The sequence below is a fragment of the Neolamprologus multifasciatus genome, chromosome 15 (genome assembly GCF_963576455.1).
Source record: "Neolamprologus multifasciatus chromosome 15, fNeoMul1.2, whole genome shotgun sequence".
NCBI classification, from domain to species: Eukaryota; Metazoa; Chordata; class Actinopteri; order Cichliformes; family Cichlidae; genus Neolamprologus; species Neolamprologus multifasciatus.
Window position 1 is genome coordinate 17,845,128 of NC_140453.1, and position 17,854 is coordinate 17,862,981.

The 17,854-nt window shown below is 38.9% G+C and overlaps 1 long non-coding RNA gene across 1 annotated transcript in view; it reads right to left on the bottom strand.

The window, feature by feature from the left end:
- Positions 1-17,680, bottom strand: part of LOC146501882 (uncharacterized) — a 230,233-nt gene extending 212,553 nt beyond the window's left edge. Inside the window, exon 1 of the long non-coding RNA XR_014869512.1 lies at positions 16,483-17,680. This is a non-coding gene — a long non-coding RNA (uncharacterized LOC146501882). The remainder of the gene's footprint in view (positions 1-16,482) is intronic.
- Positions 17,681-17,854: the final 174 nt, after the last annotated feature.

Below are 17,854 nucleotides of genomic sequence, written 5' to 3' on the forward strand. Positions count from 1 at the left end.
TCCTTTGTTGCCCGGGCGGTGTGTTTTGGATCATTGTCATGTTGGAAGACCCAGCCTCGTTTCATCTTCAAAGTTCTCACTGATGGAAGGAGGTTTTGGCTCAAAATCTCACGATACTTGGCCCCATTCATTCTGTCCTTAACACGGATCAGTCGTCCTGTCCCCTTGGCAGAAAAACAGCCCCATAGCATGATGTTTCCACCCCCATGCTTCACAGTAGGTATGGTGTTCTTGGGATGCAACTCAGTATTCTTCTTCCTCCAAACACGACGAGTTGAGTTTATACCAAAAAATTCTACTTTGGTTTCATCTGACCACATGACATTCTCCCAATCCTCTGCTGTATCATCCATGTGCTCTCTGGCAAACTTCAGACGGGCCTGGACATGCACTGGCTTCAGCAGCAGAACACGTCTGGCACTGCGGGATTTGATTCCCTGCCGTTGTAGTGTGTTACTGATGGTGACCTTTGTTACTTTGGTCCCAGCTCTCTGCAGGTCATTCACCAGGTCCCCCCGTGTGGTTCTGGGATCTTTGCTCACCGTTCTCATGATCATTTTGACCCCACGGGATGAGATCTTGCGTGGAGCCCCAGATCGAGGGAGATTATCAGTGGTCTTGTATGTCTTCCATTTTCTGATGATTGCTCCCACAGTTGATTTTTTCACACCAAGCTGCTTGCCTATTGTAGATTCACTCTTCCCAGTCTGGTGCAGGTCTACAATTCTTTTCCTGGTGTCCTTCGAAAGCTCTTTGGTCTTGGCCATGGCAGAGTTTGGAGTCTGACTGGTTGAGGCTGTGGACAGGTGTCTTTTATACAGATGATGAGGTCAAACAGGTGCCATTCATACAGGTAACGAGTGGGGGACAGAAAAGCTTCTTACAGAAGACGTTACAGGTCTGTGAGAGCCAGGGATTTTCCTTGTTTGAGGTGACCAAATACTTATTTTCCACCCTGATTTACGAATAAATTCTTTACAAATCCTACCATGTGAATTCATGGATTTTTTTTCACATTCTGTCTCTCACAGTTGAAGTGTACCTCTGGTGCAAATTACTGATCTCTGTCATCATTTTAAGTGGGGGAACTTGCACAATCGGTGGCTGACTAAATACTTTTTTGCCCCACTGTATGACTTTATTTCATGGTTTACTTACACAGAACATGTCCACCAGTGGGCAGATTGCTGATAAACTGAACATACAATATTTGTATTCTTAAATAAAATGTAGTTTTCATATAAATTATGTCTCCACAGTTTGTTCTTAGCTGTGAAAAATTCTTATACTCCATGTCAGGTTTCGAGTTGGTAACTCTGTATATGGAGATATCTGTGTTCGATGGACAACTGTTTTGGTACTGGAAGCTTTCTGGTTTACTTTTGCAGTCAGACTGTACTCCAAGTAGTATTGACCCATGACGTTTGAGCAAACGTTCAGCATGTGTAAACAGCCAAAATGGAAGCCCTGAAAAAACTGGCCACTGCCCCCAGAATCTATTCAGTTTACCAACTAATTGATTTCCAGATGTAATAGTCTCAGACCGTGCAGAAAAAAAATACAACTGGAACATAAAAGTTCAAAAACTTTTTCTTTTTTTTTTTCCTTTTGTGCGACAGGTTTTCATGAAGGACATATGTGAAGTGGTGATCTTATGACTCGACTAGAACCAAATCCCGGCCCTCGTTAGTCATGTGCCTTTAGTCATAACTGAGGGTTAAAAGCTCAATTTTGAGGGCAAATTGCTCCTTCAGATCCCAATGAACCAAATTACGTCGTCTTGCACAATTTGCACCTTGTAACCCACGGTGCACTCAGGTAGGTTTGGTCAGGCTGTAAAGACTGTAATCCATTACCTGGTAATGTCAAATGAGCTTCTGAACCACTGATAGAGTGCACAGCCACAAAATGTAATCACCAAAATTGGATTTTGAGAGGTGCGAAATGGGCGCATCATAATTCTGAATGATTATCCCGGCAGGTGTCGTGGTGGTCGATGACTGGGAAAAGGTTTTATTTTTTTTTAACCTTCAGAGAAAATTGCAAGAGTGATAATGCTCTTTTAGAAACACATACTCTGCCCCTCAGATTTTTGGAAGAGCACGTGCAGATGGAGGAACGAAAAAAAGTATTTCAGGTACAAGAACTGCATTTTTATAATCGTAGCAGAGCGCCTTTTTGCTTTTCTTACGTCATTTTTTCTGTATTGCCTGATCAGTAGAACTGATGAACTTACTGGAACCATACTATGAAGAGTTTTAGGTACCTTTACACTGCTATCCAACCTTTGCTTTATCTCCATACAGGCATTGTAATGTCATGGACAGCTACATAAGGAAGTATGTTCAGTAAGAAACTGCAATTTTTCTGCCTCAGAATGGATTTTTGAGAGGAACGCAGAGTAAATGGAATGAGTCTGTGTTGCATAACTTGACTGAGACACAATACTGTCCAAAATTCTCGAGGCACCCCTCATTTCTTTATATTTTGCTATAAAAAAAACTTTTTATAGTCCTTCAGTTAGACTGGAGAACTGTTACTCAAGACCAATTCAAAAACATTATAGCAAAATATAAGGAAATGACAGGTGCCTCATATGTTTTTCACAATGCTGTATTTGCTTTTTGTTATTTCCGACAGTTTAAAAAACACAAATTGTGTGTCACACCGGTTGTTTTGGTTACATTATATAAGACTTTTAATGAGCCCTGATCGTAACATCTCTGCATTGGCCTGTCACTGCAAGAAGAGGCAAAAGAAATTGAGACATAAATCCACAGAAGAACTGGCAAGTTCCCTGAGATCCTGGAACAGCCTATTTCCCAAATACCTCGAAAATCTGCATGAACATGTACAGAGAGGAACTCGCACTCTTGTGCTGGTAAAACAAAAACTAAGATCTTTTCTGAAAGCCACTTGTGCTTTCGCAGCCTTTGCAGGCTACTCTTACATGAACAGAATAAGTGGGTTGGTAGATGCAGTAAACTATAGTTGTCTGTTTGTTACTGATATCCTGAGTAACTGGAAGTAAATTGTGGAGTTTTGACAACAAGTGATCGTTTATAACCTTTACACCAATAGAGCCAACTAATGTACAGTCATCTGAAAAAGAAAACTCTCACCGTCCTGTGCCAGCTAACCACACCCTTACCACTTTCATATGTAATAGGAGGTTAATTTGTAGCCAGGTGCTGCTAATAAAAAGCTCTCGATTAACTGATCAGCAAGTGCAAGCACCTCTATAAAAGCCAAAGTTTGGGCATTTTTTTGGTCTCAACCATTCAGGCCTCAGTTACCATGTTAAATGTTGAAGTTCAGAATAGTTCAACTAGATGAAGACTGAACAAGAATGGCTTGTTTGGGAGAGTTGCCAGAGAAAGCCTCTTCATCTAAAAATAACATGGCAGCATGGCTCATGTTTGCAAAGCTGAGTCTGAATATATCACAAGACTTCTGGAGCGATGCCGTTTAGGTAAGTAAGACCAAAGTAGTTATGCTTTGCCATAATTCAAACGCAGCATGTCATAAAAAGCACCTCATGCTAACTGCCACAGACAGTAGTGGAGGGGTGACGATTTGGGATTGCTTTGTAGCCACCATGAAGTCCTCCGCATACCAAATACCTCAAGGTTCCTGATACGAATCATAAAGTCATACAGAAAGCAGTCACATCAAGTTGTTGCTGCTAATGTTGGTTATAAAAGCTATTAAATCAGTGGGTTAAAAAAAAGTTTTCATTGAGTCTGTGCTGTCCTGTGAAAAAAAAGTCCTGCAAAACCTCTTTATTACAAGCACAACAATAGCTGCCATTTGAAAACAAATGCCAACATTTATTAGGAAAAAGCATTTCTTATACTCCCAGTCGTTATACACAAGATTTGGAAAAAAAAGCCCAACTACTAAATAATAATTTCTAAAAATATAAAATTGCTCAGGAGGTCAAGAGATATATGAAAAAACAAACCTGAAGGTTAAAAAAATTCTACACAAAGCCAGACAAATATCCTACAACACTCAAAAAAATAGTTCATTGGATGAACGTAATTTTATCTTGCCACTTATATTCCATCTAAACAAATCATGTTATATTAATCCATCTTGGTTGCGTTGTGTCAACACGATATATGTGTGTAGGTTTAACATAATATTAACATGAACATTCAATTAATTTGACTTTTGTTCAATCAACATGTTTGTACCACATTAGTCTAATTAGATTTATTTAAATTCATCTTATATTGTTTAAACACTTTGGCACATCAAAAGTCAGTCTTGTTACATGAACTAGTAAAATATTTGTTTGTTACACCAATGGTAATCTTGTTGAATGAATGAAATGTAACTTATGTCTGTAGTACATGTTGTATTCATATTACATAATGTTCAACAAAAAAATTCAAGAGATTTACAGCAACTTCCAATCCACCCATCTTCTTATCTTTATCTGGGCTGCAGAAGTGATAGAGTAACAGGGGCAGGGTACAGACTGGACAGGTCACTAGTCTATCATACAGAGACAAACAACCATTTACACTTCAACACCTTCGCGTAATTTAGAATAACCAGTTACCCTTACAACTGCATGACTTTTAACTGTGGAGGAAACCAGAGTACGCAGAGAGAACCCACTGCAAACTTCGCCACATTGTGGATTTGAACCCAGGATCTTCTTGCTCTGAGGCAACAGCATGAACCACCATGGCATTAATCTGTCAATACAGACTTAACAAAAGCAGGAAAGCTATGCTTGATGATGCTTTATGTCATTGTCCTTGACAAGTTAAACCATAAGAAATAGTAACAGCATACACGTGGTGTGGTTGTCTGCCTCTTGTAACCACAGTGATTTTCCTGTGGTTTGACATCTAATGTGATCTTGTGAATTTCGTGAGTCGACTCAAAAAATGAAATTGGGTGGTTGTTACATGCACAAGATCCAAACTTGTAATTTGAACTAAATAATTCCATGTTTCTATGGTGAACGTAATTAAATCATGTAGCATCTGCATGAAATTCAGCAACTTAATTTGTTCTTGTTGAGATGACATGATACAATCCAGTAAGAGTGGCTGGATCCAGGCAACTAACCACTCTTACTAGATTGTATCATGTCATCTCAACAAGAACAAATTAAGTTGCTGAATTTCATGCAGATGCTACATGATTTAATTACGTTCACCATAGAAACATGGAATTATTTAGTTCAAATTACAAGTTTGGATCTTGTGCATGTAACAACCACCCAATTTCATTTTTTTGAGTGCAGCATTGTTTGTTTTCTTTCTTTCACCCCTGGCTGCAGATTCATAAGCAATTTCCTTTCTGAACTGTCTAATGGTCTAATGAGCTCAGAACTAACTGCACTGAGAGTGCAGGCATCTAACACAGAACTAGCTGAGAAGTGTGTGAGCCCAAATATGCTCTGATGGATAACACATGCACTGACACTAGTCAGTGTTGCAGGGGAACAACTCCATAAACAGGCACTTAATGAATGAAGAATTAAAGCGTGTCTCCCGTTTCTCCTCAGAGCTGACCTAAAGTAGATAACAGCTTCTGGCAGGAATAGTCTCAGTAGATCAGAATGCAGCACAGCTAAAAGACATAAAGATGTTTTTTTTCGTCACCTGCAACAAATTTAAGCTTTCGGGAACTGAATATAACATAAGAGAAGTGCTGGGAATTAACAAGCGATCTGTGAATAATTACATTTAATGAGATCCAGAAAGAATTTAATGTTGCAATCAGTTACAATATGATCCCAGTATATATATATATATATATATATATATATATATATATATATATATATATATATATATATATATATATATATATATATATAAGCATAAAACCCTATACAATATGTTAGCTCTGTACCTATACTGATAAAAACCCACAAGCATATATATTGTTTAAGAATTTTAAGATCTTTTTTAAGAAATAAAAGTCAGGGCAGGGTGAGGTTCGAAGCTGTCGAACGTAGATTTAGTTTTTGGTTTAAGCTCTACTGCATGGTTAAAACTGACTAGATTTAAAACCAGTTACATTCACTTTCACTGGTTGGTGGTAAAAGCAATAACCACTTAAGGTGTGGTTTATTTTGACGTCTGTGTGTTTCCCTGGGCAGTGCCAAGTTTACGCCATGAAATTAAAAACTAAAGGAAATGGGATTTCCTTCATAATAAAAGCATAAAAGTCTTTAAAAATAATATTCTTTATAAAGGTGATCCGGAAAAAATTTAAAAAAAAAGATAAAAATAATAAAAAATAAAATAAAAGTAGCAGCTAATGGCCAGATTGATCAATATACTGTTTTTCTATAATTTTTGCACTCCGTCTATAAAATATGAGACGCGCAACGTGCAAGTATTTTTTTAAGTTTTTGCTACTGCTTTATTGTTGAACACTGTTCAAGCAGCACAAAACTGTAAACGTGTCAGTCGTGCAGTGTTAAATACTAGAGTCAATAAAAATGTACATAAATATATAATTCACTGAAGTTAAGAAGGCAAATGTGGGAAAATTAACATTTATTCTTTTTATATGATTGATTCCAAATCTTCAACCTGTATAATTAGTGTGTCTGTATCTATTAGGTTACAAAGAGTCAAATTCGAGACTACCATTCAGCCAGGTGTCTCTTTTTCTCTTTTTCTCTCTTTTTCTTTTTCTCAGCTTTTATTCAATTGTTACTCAGTCACCCAAATGGCACATTGCTTCAGGGCTGAAAATAAAGTCACTTTCAGTATTTCAGTACTCTTTCTTTTTGTTTTGCTCATTCATGGTGGACCTTGAGAACCATTCATATAGCAGTGACACTATTCAAAACCAAATGTTTGGACTCATTATATGCAATGGGAGAATAAAGCAATTAGAGACATACTGCAGTGTAACCAAGTGCACAACAATTCTAACCAAACAAACAGCAAACTTGACATTTCTTTTCATATTTATGGCTAAAAATAGCTGATAGAACTAGAAATCAAAAGACATCCAGCAGTTATTAACTACTATAAATATATATTTCCACAGTTTGTTTTTCAGTTTTTACTTCATAGTGGTAAGCGCTTTTATTTTGAAGGCGCCAGCCGGAACTTCCGCACCTAACTCGCTGTCGCTTGCAGTCATTTCCCTAAACGCTGCTGGTCGTTAGCCTCTGAGCTGAAAGCCGCGGTTCATATCAGCGCAACAGGGCTGTCTGTGAACTCGGAGCTTGGACTTTAAGCGGTTCGTGACAGCCCTATCTAACACTTGACTTTACACTTTTACCCACGCATGACGCCACGAGGGGACTCGGTGGGGTCGGCCTGAAAACTTTCTCCTGCCATTGGTGTTTCTGAAGGAACAGGTAATACTATTTTTCACGTGTTTACATACGTTTTGAAGCAGAGGACGTCCAGGACTGCTCACAGACTCCCCGCTGTCCCTCAGATTTATTGTTGCGGGTCCAAATATCAATGCAACAAGGCCCGCAGCTGCGTGTAGTGGAAAGCTCATACAATAAAGATAACATAAATAACAGGTGGTCAGAATAAACTCCAGCAAGAAATCATCACATAGGCTTTTAAGGTTTTAATCGGGACTTTAGCTGACCAGTTTATTTAAAAAATAACCATTTATAGATCTTAACTGGATTTAATCGATCTTTGAAAAGCTTCTTTAAAAGTTTAAGGTCGTATGGATATGATTTAACTGCAACGAGGCTATTAATACGCAAACTATCTGACTAGTTCCTTTATCGTTTAAGGTCTGTTAGCCTCCAGTGTATTCTTGGATCATTAGGGCTGTAGGGTCTCTCGTTTCTTTATTTTGCGTGCACTTTTGTGGAGAATCAGTGTTTTCCATTTAAACAAGTCTAATGTGAACACAAGGCCACTTCAAAAAGCACTTATCACTGTGTAAACAAGAGCTGCTATCTGCCAGCTGTCTGCTCTGGTAGGGTCAAGCTCACAGGACGAATTTCCTTTCCTTTGTGCATATCATACAAGATATGTAGTTATTTCCAGGGTCGTCTATTTAAACAGTTAGCTCTGGTGCTAATAGGTCAGTTATACTTATCTGGTCCATGGCACAGCAGGTAAGAAGTGAAGCTTAAGATTGTGTGATCTTATTTTTACAGATGACTTGGTGTCATTTTTCTTCTCTTAAGCTTTTTTTTAAATTCATTTATTTTTGCTTAGGTCTGGCAAATATAACAAGCTTTTATCTCTAGTATTTAATTTTTCAATTTTGACAGCTGAATAGCTTTACTTTGACTCCAGCCTGGGTGAGGAAAATGAGGAAATTTTACTTCAGCACACAATTTCAGATAATATGATAATAAGTGCAGTCATTAGTTGTGGCCCTGACTTGTCTCAAGATGTGGACTATTAAATATTAGCAATTAAATTAATATGAGGCCATTGTGCACTGACTCGACCTAGAGAGAAGTGGTGTTTTATTATCGACTTTTTGAGTTACAGAAGTTGTTCAGGGGAGATGATCAGAGCTCTTCTCTCACACTTTATGAGACTTTTTTTGAAGAAACAACACTTATTCGCAGTGATGATCACTTCTACGGCAGGGATTAACATGCCAGATTTATATAAGTAGAGATCTGTGACCACAGGAACAACTCTAGTCTTGTTTGTCCTTCGATTCTAACTGTTGTTATTCTGTTTCTGTCATGATTGATTGTGCATCCTGTATCACCTGTAGCCTCGATTTAAATGTCTCTGTGAAGTACTCTATGTTCCTTGTGTCTGAATAGAGCTATACAAACAAATGTGACTCTGTTTTTGCTGTTTAGCATGAGGGAAGTGTTAGTTTAAAATTAAGGATGCATCAGTTGTGAATTTCTGAGTGGAATACTGATGTTTAAAACAGCCATTTGGTAGATAACTGAAGCAGAACAATACCTTGTTTTCCTGTCTATTTTTCCCTTGAATATTAACGTTTTGTGCCAGGAAAACAAATCAGCATAAACAGAGAAGTACTGACCACTAACACAGGTAGATGACATCTTATTTGTGGGAATGCTTATTTCAGTCAGTAATGCTATTATCTGCTCATACAATTGTCTTAATGCCTAATAATTAGAGAACAGATTAGTATTTCCTATTTCCATTTCATTATGGACCCTAAAATGCCAATAGGAAATAACAATACAGCTAATACCGACTATTACAGTGCAGTTCCTTCAAATTAGTTGAAGGAAATAACTACAACCACTCAGGAAATGTATCACTTATTACTTCTATTGGAACAGATCTTCAGGTATATTTCTACTTTTTTGTTGTTGATCTTTCTGGAATTGTCAGGCAGGTAAAGTTAGTACTGCTTTTGTCTTGGATTACACTAAATTGAGAGGTCTCCCTTTGTATCTTTGTATCTATTAAATCCATGGTGAATAATTGCTGATTATGTTGTACAAATAAGCCTGGAAGATTCAAATGTATTGCATTCTGGATTAATTTAAAGTGTACAGGGAGACTAAGTAATTGAGTTAATTAATGTTTAACTGAGCAAGTGGTGCAAAGAAGCCTCAAATTATGCATTCTAATTTTTGCCGACTGAAGTGTTTAATTTTCTTCTGAAAGGTATTTGCATATCGTCTGAGACAGAACACTTCCCTGGTGCATTTCAGTGAAATATTTTTCACGTTCTCTGGCACTATCCTACACCAATATCCCCACGTATTTGCCGTGTGCAGTAAGGCAGGACTGCTTTTGCAAAGTCCATTTTTGCCTGATTTTTAGGGAGGCTGTAAGGTTTTAGGATAAGGGAACGACACGGCCTTGAGATTTTGTTTATTCTGGCTAATAATTGGGAACAGATAGTGTTGTTGCTAGTTTAGATTGATTTGACTTTTTTAATGCACATGTATTTCTATGAGGATTTATAACTATGTAATCTTGAGTCATGTGGGGAAAAAGTACACCTTCTGTCTGTAACTGTAACGTTTTATGTGCAAGAATATAATAAAAATAATCCCGCCCTCAGCAAAAGACGGGTAAATCCGTCTCAGCTGTACAACAACACATGACATACTACACAGTGTCTTTTTTTATGATACAAAAATTAAGCCGGAATACAAGTAGTAAGTAGCAGCCAGATGCACTTGATTCAAATGCCCGGGATTACCTGATCAACAAGCAGGGCAGGCGTAAGCACCTCCTATAAATGCAAAACTTTTGGCTGTTTGTTCGTCTGGATTTTTCAGGTGTGCATTAGAACAACGCCAAACAGGAAAGACAACAGCCATGAGCCTGAAGAAACAACTGTTGTTGCCAAACAATCTAGAAAGAGTTACTCTAGATGTCAGATAGCATGTTAAATGTCAAAATTCATGACTGAACACGCTGAAAAGATTGAACAGGTATGGCCTGCCAGTAAATATTGACAGGAAAAAGCCTCTTACCTTTCTGAATAACAGCATAACTTAGGTTTGCTAAGTTGCATCTGAACAAACCACAATACTTGCAAAGACTTGTAGAGAAAGTGGAGATGTTTGGCTATAATTCACTGCACCACGGTTGGAGAAAACGAAACACGGCATGTAAGCAGAAAATCCTCATACCAGTCTCAAGTATGGTATTGGATGGGTGATGATTTGGGCTTCAAAGAAGGTATGCTTTCTTTCCCACATGATGCATAGTCTCTGAGGTTTCTGTCTGTATAATCCACCACACAACGTCATTTTTGGTGAGATATCCTTAGCTGTCCTAATGCACTGCAAATGAAAAATATTTATATTCTTTATATTAATCTTTTATTTATCAAGGTGAAAGAGGCCTGACCAAGAGGGCCAGCATTCACACTTCTTTAATTGCTTTTGTTGTAAAAATAGAGAAAAGAAGTAGAATAAGTTCCAAACTAGTCAAGATTAGTAATGCAGCGGTAACCGCTCCCTCAGTCACTCACTATGGGTGCTGTGGAATTATTTGGTTAAGATACCTTTAGATTAAAACAACATCCATTGCTTAATAAATACTTGCTTCAGTTGGACACAAGTGCTTTTCATTTGAGGATGTTTTTTCTCTGACATTTAGAGGACTAAAGCAAACAGCACCCCATCAAATTGGTTTTTAAACCCACAAAGACATGAAAGTGAGGTTTTAGAGATGGCCATAAATCTGCTTCATCATTCGACAAAGATCTTTAAAATTTGAAACCATTTGTTTTCACGATGCAACGGGTTTTTGTCCTGGCGTCACTGTCACTTTGTAACAGAATTAGCTGGAGACGCAGAAATGGTACTAAGAATCCTTTAGTAAGATTTCCCAACTGCTTGACTTGAAATTTAAAGCCTTATAACCGTGTGAGCTGATAGTAGGGGCAGCAAGATGCGCAGGGAGGTTTTCTCCCACAATAAGTTGCCAGCTTCTAGAGAGTGTAACAGTGAGGAAGTCTGAAGGCAAGGTCAAAGCTTCAAAGGAAACAAAAACTCTTCCACATCTGCTTTTAGCGAGGATTGGTAATTAAAGAAGAAAAACCTTGCCGCAATCTCTTTTAATGTGACTCATCTGTTTTGGGAGGAACATTCACCATCTACAGACACAAGGTCACAAGAATCACTGTGAGACTAGTTGAAGAAGACAACTAGTCCTCCTTCTCCTGCTCTGTTCTTCTTTAATGCTTTCACCAGCACACATTCCTCAAATTACAGGTAATCAGATGCCAACTCTGCCAACTTTATAGGTTTTTGTGATCCATTGGTCTACATTTAATCATATATCGTTCCCCAAGTATTAAGGAGAAACAGATGAGCTGGCAACCAGTGCATTTAAACCTCAGAAATTGGCTCATAGGCTTTGATTTTCGGTCATTCAGGAAAGGAAAGGATTATAAACCTATAGAAGAATCAATTATCTGTCATAAGCTAAGGAGTGGATCATTTATCAAACCAGATATGTTTATAAAAAAAAATCATTCAGTTCGTTGTGTGTCGAGGGTAATTTGGGAGCAAGTGTTTGCCTCAGTTATTGTAAACATCTCCAAATATACTCAAAGTACATATGGCACATTTTTGCATTTAGCATTTATAAAAATGCAAATTGGTTTTAAGGCAAATTCACCTTAGAATCCGTTGCAGTAACTGATGTTTTTTGGACACCCGAGGCCAGCGAAAACAAGCTGTGGGAACAACAAATATACTGATATGTTCTGTTAAACAGTTGCTTATTTACACATTCTCTGCAGAAGGAAAAAGTTTAGCATTTATTTGAGCAACATGACTTTATCTTTTGTCTATTTTTGTTGTTTAGTTTCGCTTTTGGTCTTTGCTCTATTCATCATATATTGTAATTTATCTGTTTGTTTGGAGCCAACTGAACTGATGCCTCAAAATCCACTCGGAGCAAGTACTGAGCTGAATCACAAGGGATTGCAAAATCTAGTCCTATTAAGTAATCTTCCTGTTTTAAAAAATAGAATGGAATAGAATAGAATAGAATTCAACTTTATTGTCATTGCACATGTCACAGGTTCAAGGCAACGAAACGCAGTTTGCATCCATCCAGAAGTGCTTAAGCCATGATATAGATCTATTACAAATATATATTAGCAATAATATAGATATGTAAGTATATTACAGAAATGGGCCTATTATGGTATGTTATAATGTACACGGTATGAAGTATGTTATGAATATGCTATAACTATAAGTATGTGCAGACTATGAACAGGATAGAAATATGAAAACCTACAGAAATATGAGATATACAGTTATACAGAAATGTGAACTATGCAAGTTATAAACAGTTGTAGAATTAAAAATTATGGTATGTACAGAATGATTATTTACACAGAATTATACAGTAGTGCAGTTAAGATAAGTGAGATATGTGGATAATTTCTACAGAGGCTATATAAAGTGCTAGTGGTTGTGAGTGGTGGTTCAGTCCATGTTATTATTGTGTGTTTGAGGGTACAGTTGTCCATTGTGTGTGTATCTCCAGTCCATGTGTTTAATGTGGGTCAGATGTCAGGAGGCAGAGTTCAAGAGTCTGACAGCTGTGGGGAAGAAGCTGTTCCGGTACCTGGTGGTCTTAGTCCGGAGGCTCCTGTAGCGCCTCCCAGAGGGCAGGAGGGTGAAGAGTCCATGTGATGGGTGACTGGGGTCTTTGGTGATTTTCCCAGCCCTTTTCAGACACCGCTTCCTGTAGATGTCCTTTATGGCAGGAAGTGGTGCTCCTGCGATGCGCTGGGCAGTTTTCACAACCCTCTGCAACGCCTTCCGGTCCGAGGCAGAGCAGTTCCCGTACCAGACTGTTATACAGTTGGTCAGGATGCTCTCGATGGTGCAGCGATAGAAGTTCACCAGGATGTCTGAGGACAGGTGGTTCTTCCTCAGAGTCCTCAAGAAGAAGAGGCGCTGGTGAGCCTTCTTGACCAGCTTGGAGCAGTTGGTCGTCCAGATGAGATCCTCGGAGATGTGAGCTCCCAGGAACTTGAAGCTGCTCACACGCTCCACAGCCGTCCCCTTAATGTAGATGGGTGGATGTGGGTCAGCATTCCTCCTGTAGTCCACGATGAGCTCCTTGGTCTTCTCGGTGTTAAGCAGCAGGTTGTTTGTGTCGCACCACTCAGCCAGACAATCCACCTCCTCCCTGTACCTCATCGTTGTCGTTGATGAGGCCAATCACCGTGGTGTTGTTGCTGTCCAGGTGTGAGAGGACAGAGTGCAGTGCGATGGAGACTGCATCCTCTGTGCTCCTGCTCTGGCGGTATGCGAATTGGTGGGGGTCCAGTGTGTGTGTGTGTGTGTGTGTGTGTGTGTGTGTGGGGTGGGGGGGGGGCAAGAGGCTAAAAGACCCCTGTATTTATAACAAATGTTGGCTTCTCAAACAAGAAAATAAAAAATTCAGATAAACCATTAAACAGGTGCTAAACCATAGCAGAGCAAGCCAGAGCCATCCCCAGTAGGCTTCTTCCATACCTCATAAAACATCCTCGGATAGCTTTGAAATAAAAGAATTTTATCCACTGACCTCAGTAAAGTTATGTACTATGTGTTTTACCTGCTATGTAGGTCAAAAGAGAAAGAATAGTTGCACATTCACATAAAAAAATGAGGCAGAAAGAACTGAGTGAACAACAGCTCAAACAGTGCAGTACTCCAATTTATCGCACGCTGAAAGCTTTAAATTTTGAGCTTGTTTCACAAGAGAATAACACACTGCTCTGTGCATTATTGTCTGAAACCGAGAACTTTTCCACAGTAAAAATTTATAATGCTGATGATTATTCAATTAATCAACATAAACTGGAAACAGTTTTTACGATCCTTTCTTTTAGTGAGTTTTTAAAATCAGAAATCCAGGTTTTTTAAAGGATTTTATGTTTTTTGTACCACATAACTAGGTACATAACCCGTCTTTAGATGTTTTCCCACTTGTTTATAGTCATCAAAATAATAGATTATCTTAAAAATAATTTTAACAAATCAAACCAAAATTGGATGAATCTCTCAACTGCTGGGTGTTGTTCATGTAAATTGTTCATCCTTCAGTGGCCTGTAATGTGTCTACATGTGTTTAGGGCATCATTGGAAAAGTTTGTTTGCAAAACTTCCACAGTAGAGGTCATAACTCTCATGCTTCGTAATAAATCCTTGAGGTCACTGATGAAAATATTATTTTGTGTTTCCCTGCCTTCATTTTTCATTATGTTTTCATAGCTGTAAGAACAGCATTTGCAGGCATGTTTGAATTTCATGTCATAAAAAGGAGAATTCACCTTGGTTTCTTTCAAACTGTCCCAAATAATTAATGGGCACTTATGACAGTTGAAGCTCTGTGAGTCCATTTACTGCCGTTTCTTTAGCAGTGCTCATTTTACTTGCAGCAGAAGCCTCCAACTACTCCTACGGGTTATCGAGTTTGTTACTCTTCTCTTATATTTACTGAGATTAAAGGAGGCGTTTTTCCTGGATAAGTAATGATTTACAGGTGTGGGCTTTATGCCACAAAGGTAGAGACACTGTGTACCAGCGACTGAAGACAGACTCCTGCCATTCAGGAATAATTAACTGCTGGATTTGATTCATCAGATGTCGTAAGAGTAAACCAACATGTCCTTAGGCTGCACTGTGGTGCGTTACTGTGCACTCGCACTGCATTTATTGATCTTTCAGGTGTTTCTGTCCACAGGGCATCATAAATCACAATTTCTTTTCCCTCTCACCATTTTTGGTAGATACTGCAGGTGTTTTGAAGAAGCAAGTGAAATTGTAGCGTCTACTGATCGTTAGAGCTGACAGCATGCGGTTTGACTTGTAGCGGCTCATGTTGCATGTGCACATATCATCAGTGGGGGTGCAAAAGAGAGTTCTGCCAAAATACGGAGACACAATCTGTTTTCTAAAGGTTTTGCTGATGCTGTAACTCAAAAATGCAAAATCTCTAGTAATGCCTCTAAAAAAAAGCTACTTCTGGCTGCTCCTTTATTTAGGAAGGATCACGGCAGCAGTTAGCTGTAAGTTTTTACACTTGATTCCCTTCCTGATGCAACCCAAAGGATTTACGTCCCCTCCTGATTCAACACATGGCGATCTTTCAACTGTTAGGTAAAAGTGTAAACCACTAGGGCTGTTCGATATAATGATATATATCGGATGACGATATAAAAACATCTATCGTTTCATTTTACGCTATCGTTTGTTTCGTGGTGTCGCAAAATAAACTGTTTACGGCAATATTTTTTCATCGTTCTGATGGTCACTGTAGTGGCTATATTAATTTCTTAAAGTTCTCTCTTTCTCTTATATGTAATATAACCACACTACTGACGGACAAGCGCCTGTTTTTATGCGTTGTCGTTAGCAACAACGATGGTAACACCTTCGCGTGTCCGCTTGTTTATGTTCCACATAAACCTTTCACAATAAAGCTCAAGATCCTGTTGAGACTTTTTAAAATAAACTAAAGGCTTTGATCACGTGAAAGAGCAGATTATTTACGGATGAGAAGTAAAAAGAAGCCGCCAGGTGCTAAAAAATAAACCTTAGACACAAATATTAGAACAAGCTTTTCCCCGCAGCACGCCGTGTAATAAATACAAAGAAAACTGCGGCCGTTACAACTTATGTCTAAAAATGTATAGTTTCATGCATTGGTTAAAACAGTGGTTCCCAAACTTTTTTTGCTGGGCCCCCCTTATTTTACAAGAAAAATGTTCGCGCCCCCCCCCTTCTCGCGCGTGCACGCGCTCACGCACACGCACCGCACAAACACATCCTCCAACCACGCACACCCATATTTTGCTCCATTGCGGTTTATTTCACACCTCAAACATTTAGTAAACAATTAAGCAAATACAAGTAATCTGCAATAAATGACAGGTAGTAATAAAATAAACTACTAACTCTTTTACGCTGCGTCCACACCTACACGGGTATTTTTGAAAACGCAGTTGTTTCGTCCACACGTAAACGGCGTTTCGAATCACCGAGAACGGAGATTTTTTAAAACTCCTTTTTTGCGTTTACGTGTTCATCACGCAATGTCAAAGGTATGTGCCTTTTTTCACGTCATGCTGTGCACCACGTTATTGTTTACATGAGATGAATTGCAGAATGGCAGATAGAGACAAAATACTGTTAATCTTCAGGTTTTACACGCTACACAATTACTGTCCCTCCATTTAGAAAGGCAGAGGCCTCACGTGTAGTTTTTTTTCATGTGTAATAATGTTCAACATTGCATCAATACATTTTTCAAAAAAATGCCTCTCTGTGCAAAATGGGTTTAAAAACATAAACAACTGTGGGATCCTGTTTGTCCGTAATTTAAACAGCCCAGCGCTGCTCCCTACGAAGGTAAAACCAATTCTGCAGGGAGACCTACCTCGGCACTTGTGCAGGTGAAGCCAAAGGGAAGATATGCTTCACCATATTTTCTAGTCTTTGGCTTAGAATGAAGTTGGTTTGGAAACATATTCAGCGATGCTTCATCTCCTGCTTTGCGTTTCTGTGGGCGCAAGTGTTTTGTGTTTTTTTTCCCCCCCTTTTCATTCCGCGCCCCCCCTGCAATGGCTCTGCGCCCCCCCTAGGGGGCGGGCCCCATACTTTGGGAAGGTCTGGGTTAAAACACTCGACTCCGGGTCAAGGACGCGCAGCTTCACGCAAGTCGAGCTGCCCGAGATTCACAGAATTTACAGAAAATGTAAAATTTTTGTGATTTATATCGTTATTGGGACGATAGAATTCTTATATCGGGATATGAGATTTTGGTCATATCGCACAGCCCTATAAACCGCTACACTGTGCAAAAGTAAGCTGAAGAGTGTGTGGGCTCACTCCTAGAGATGGGGCGAGGGGCTCAGACAGTTAGGAAGGGTTCAATGTTGTTCCAGTGATTCAGGAATCTTACTAGAATTCCTCCTATGTACATGCCACGTATGTGCAGTGTTTTGGAGAAATCTATACACACTGTAGCTTCTCTTTCTCTCTTTGTGGAGTGGGAGTGGTAGGCTTATCTGGGACTACTGCTCCCACTCTTTTCGTTCTTTTCGATTCTACTTTTTTCCTTTTTTCTGTAAATTGATTGTACTCAGATATTATCAGGGGAGCTAAGTATGAAGTTTTACCAAAGTTTAAAAGAAGAGATTGTAAATGAAATATATTTATTTCATCTACAATCGCAGCTCATGCCGTGTATTTCAGTATATCAACCTGTCCCTTCTTTCTTGTCCAGGTGGAAAGCTCTGCTGCTTTTTAATGATGAAAAACCCATGGCAGGACTGAGAAGGAATAGTGAACATCCCTCCTACCCTGTCTTACACTCCTCTCCTGTAACCTCCATCTTCTGGACTGTTTCACGAGGATATTCAGTTATGCCGAGCAGAAAGCAAAGTAAAATCCATTTCTCAG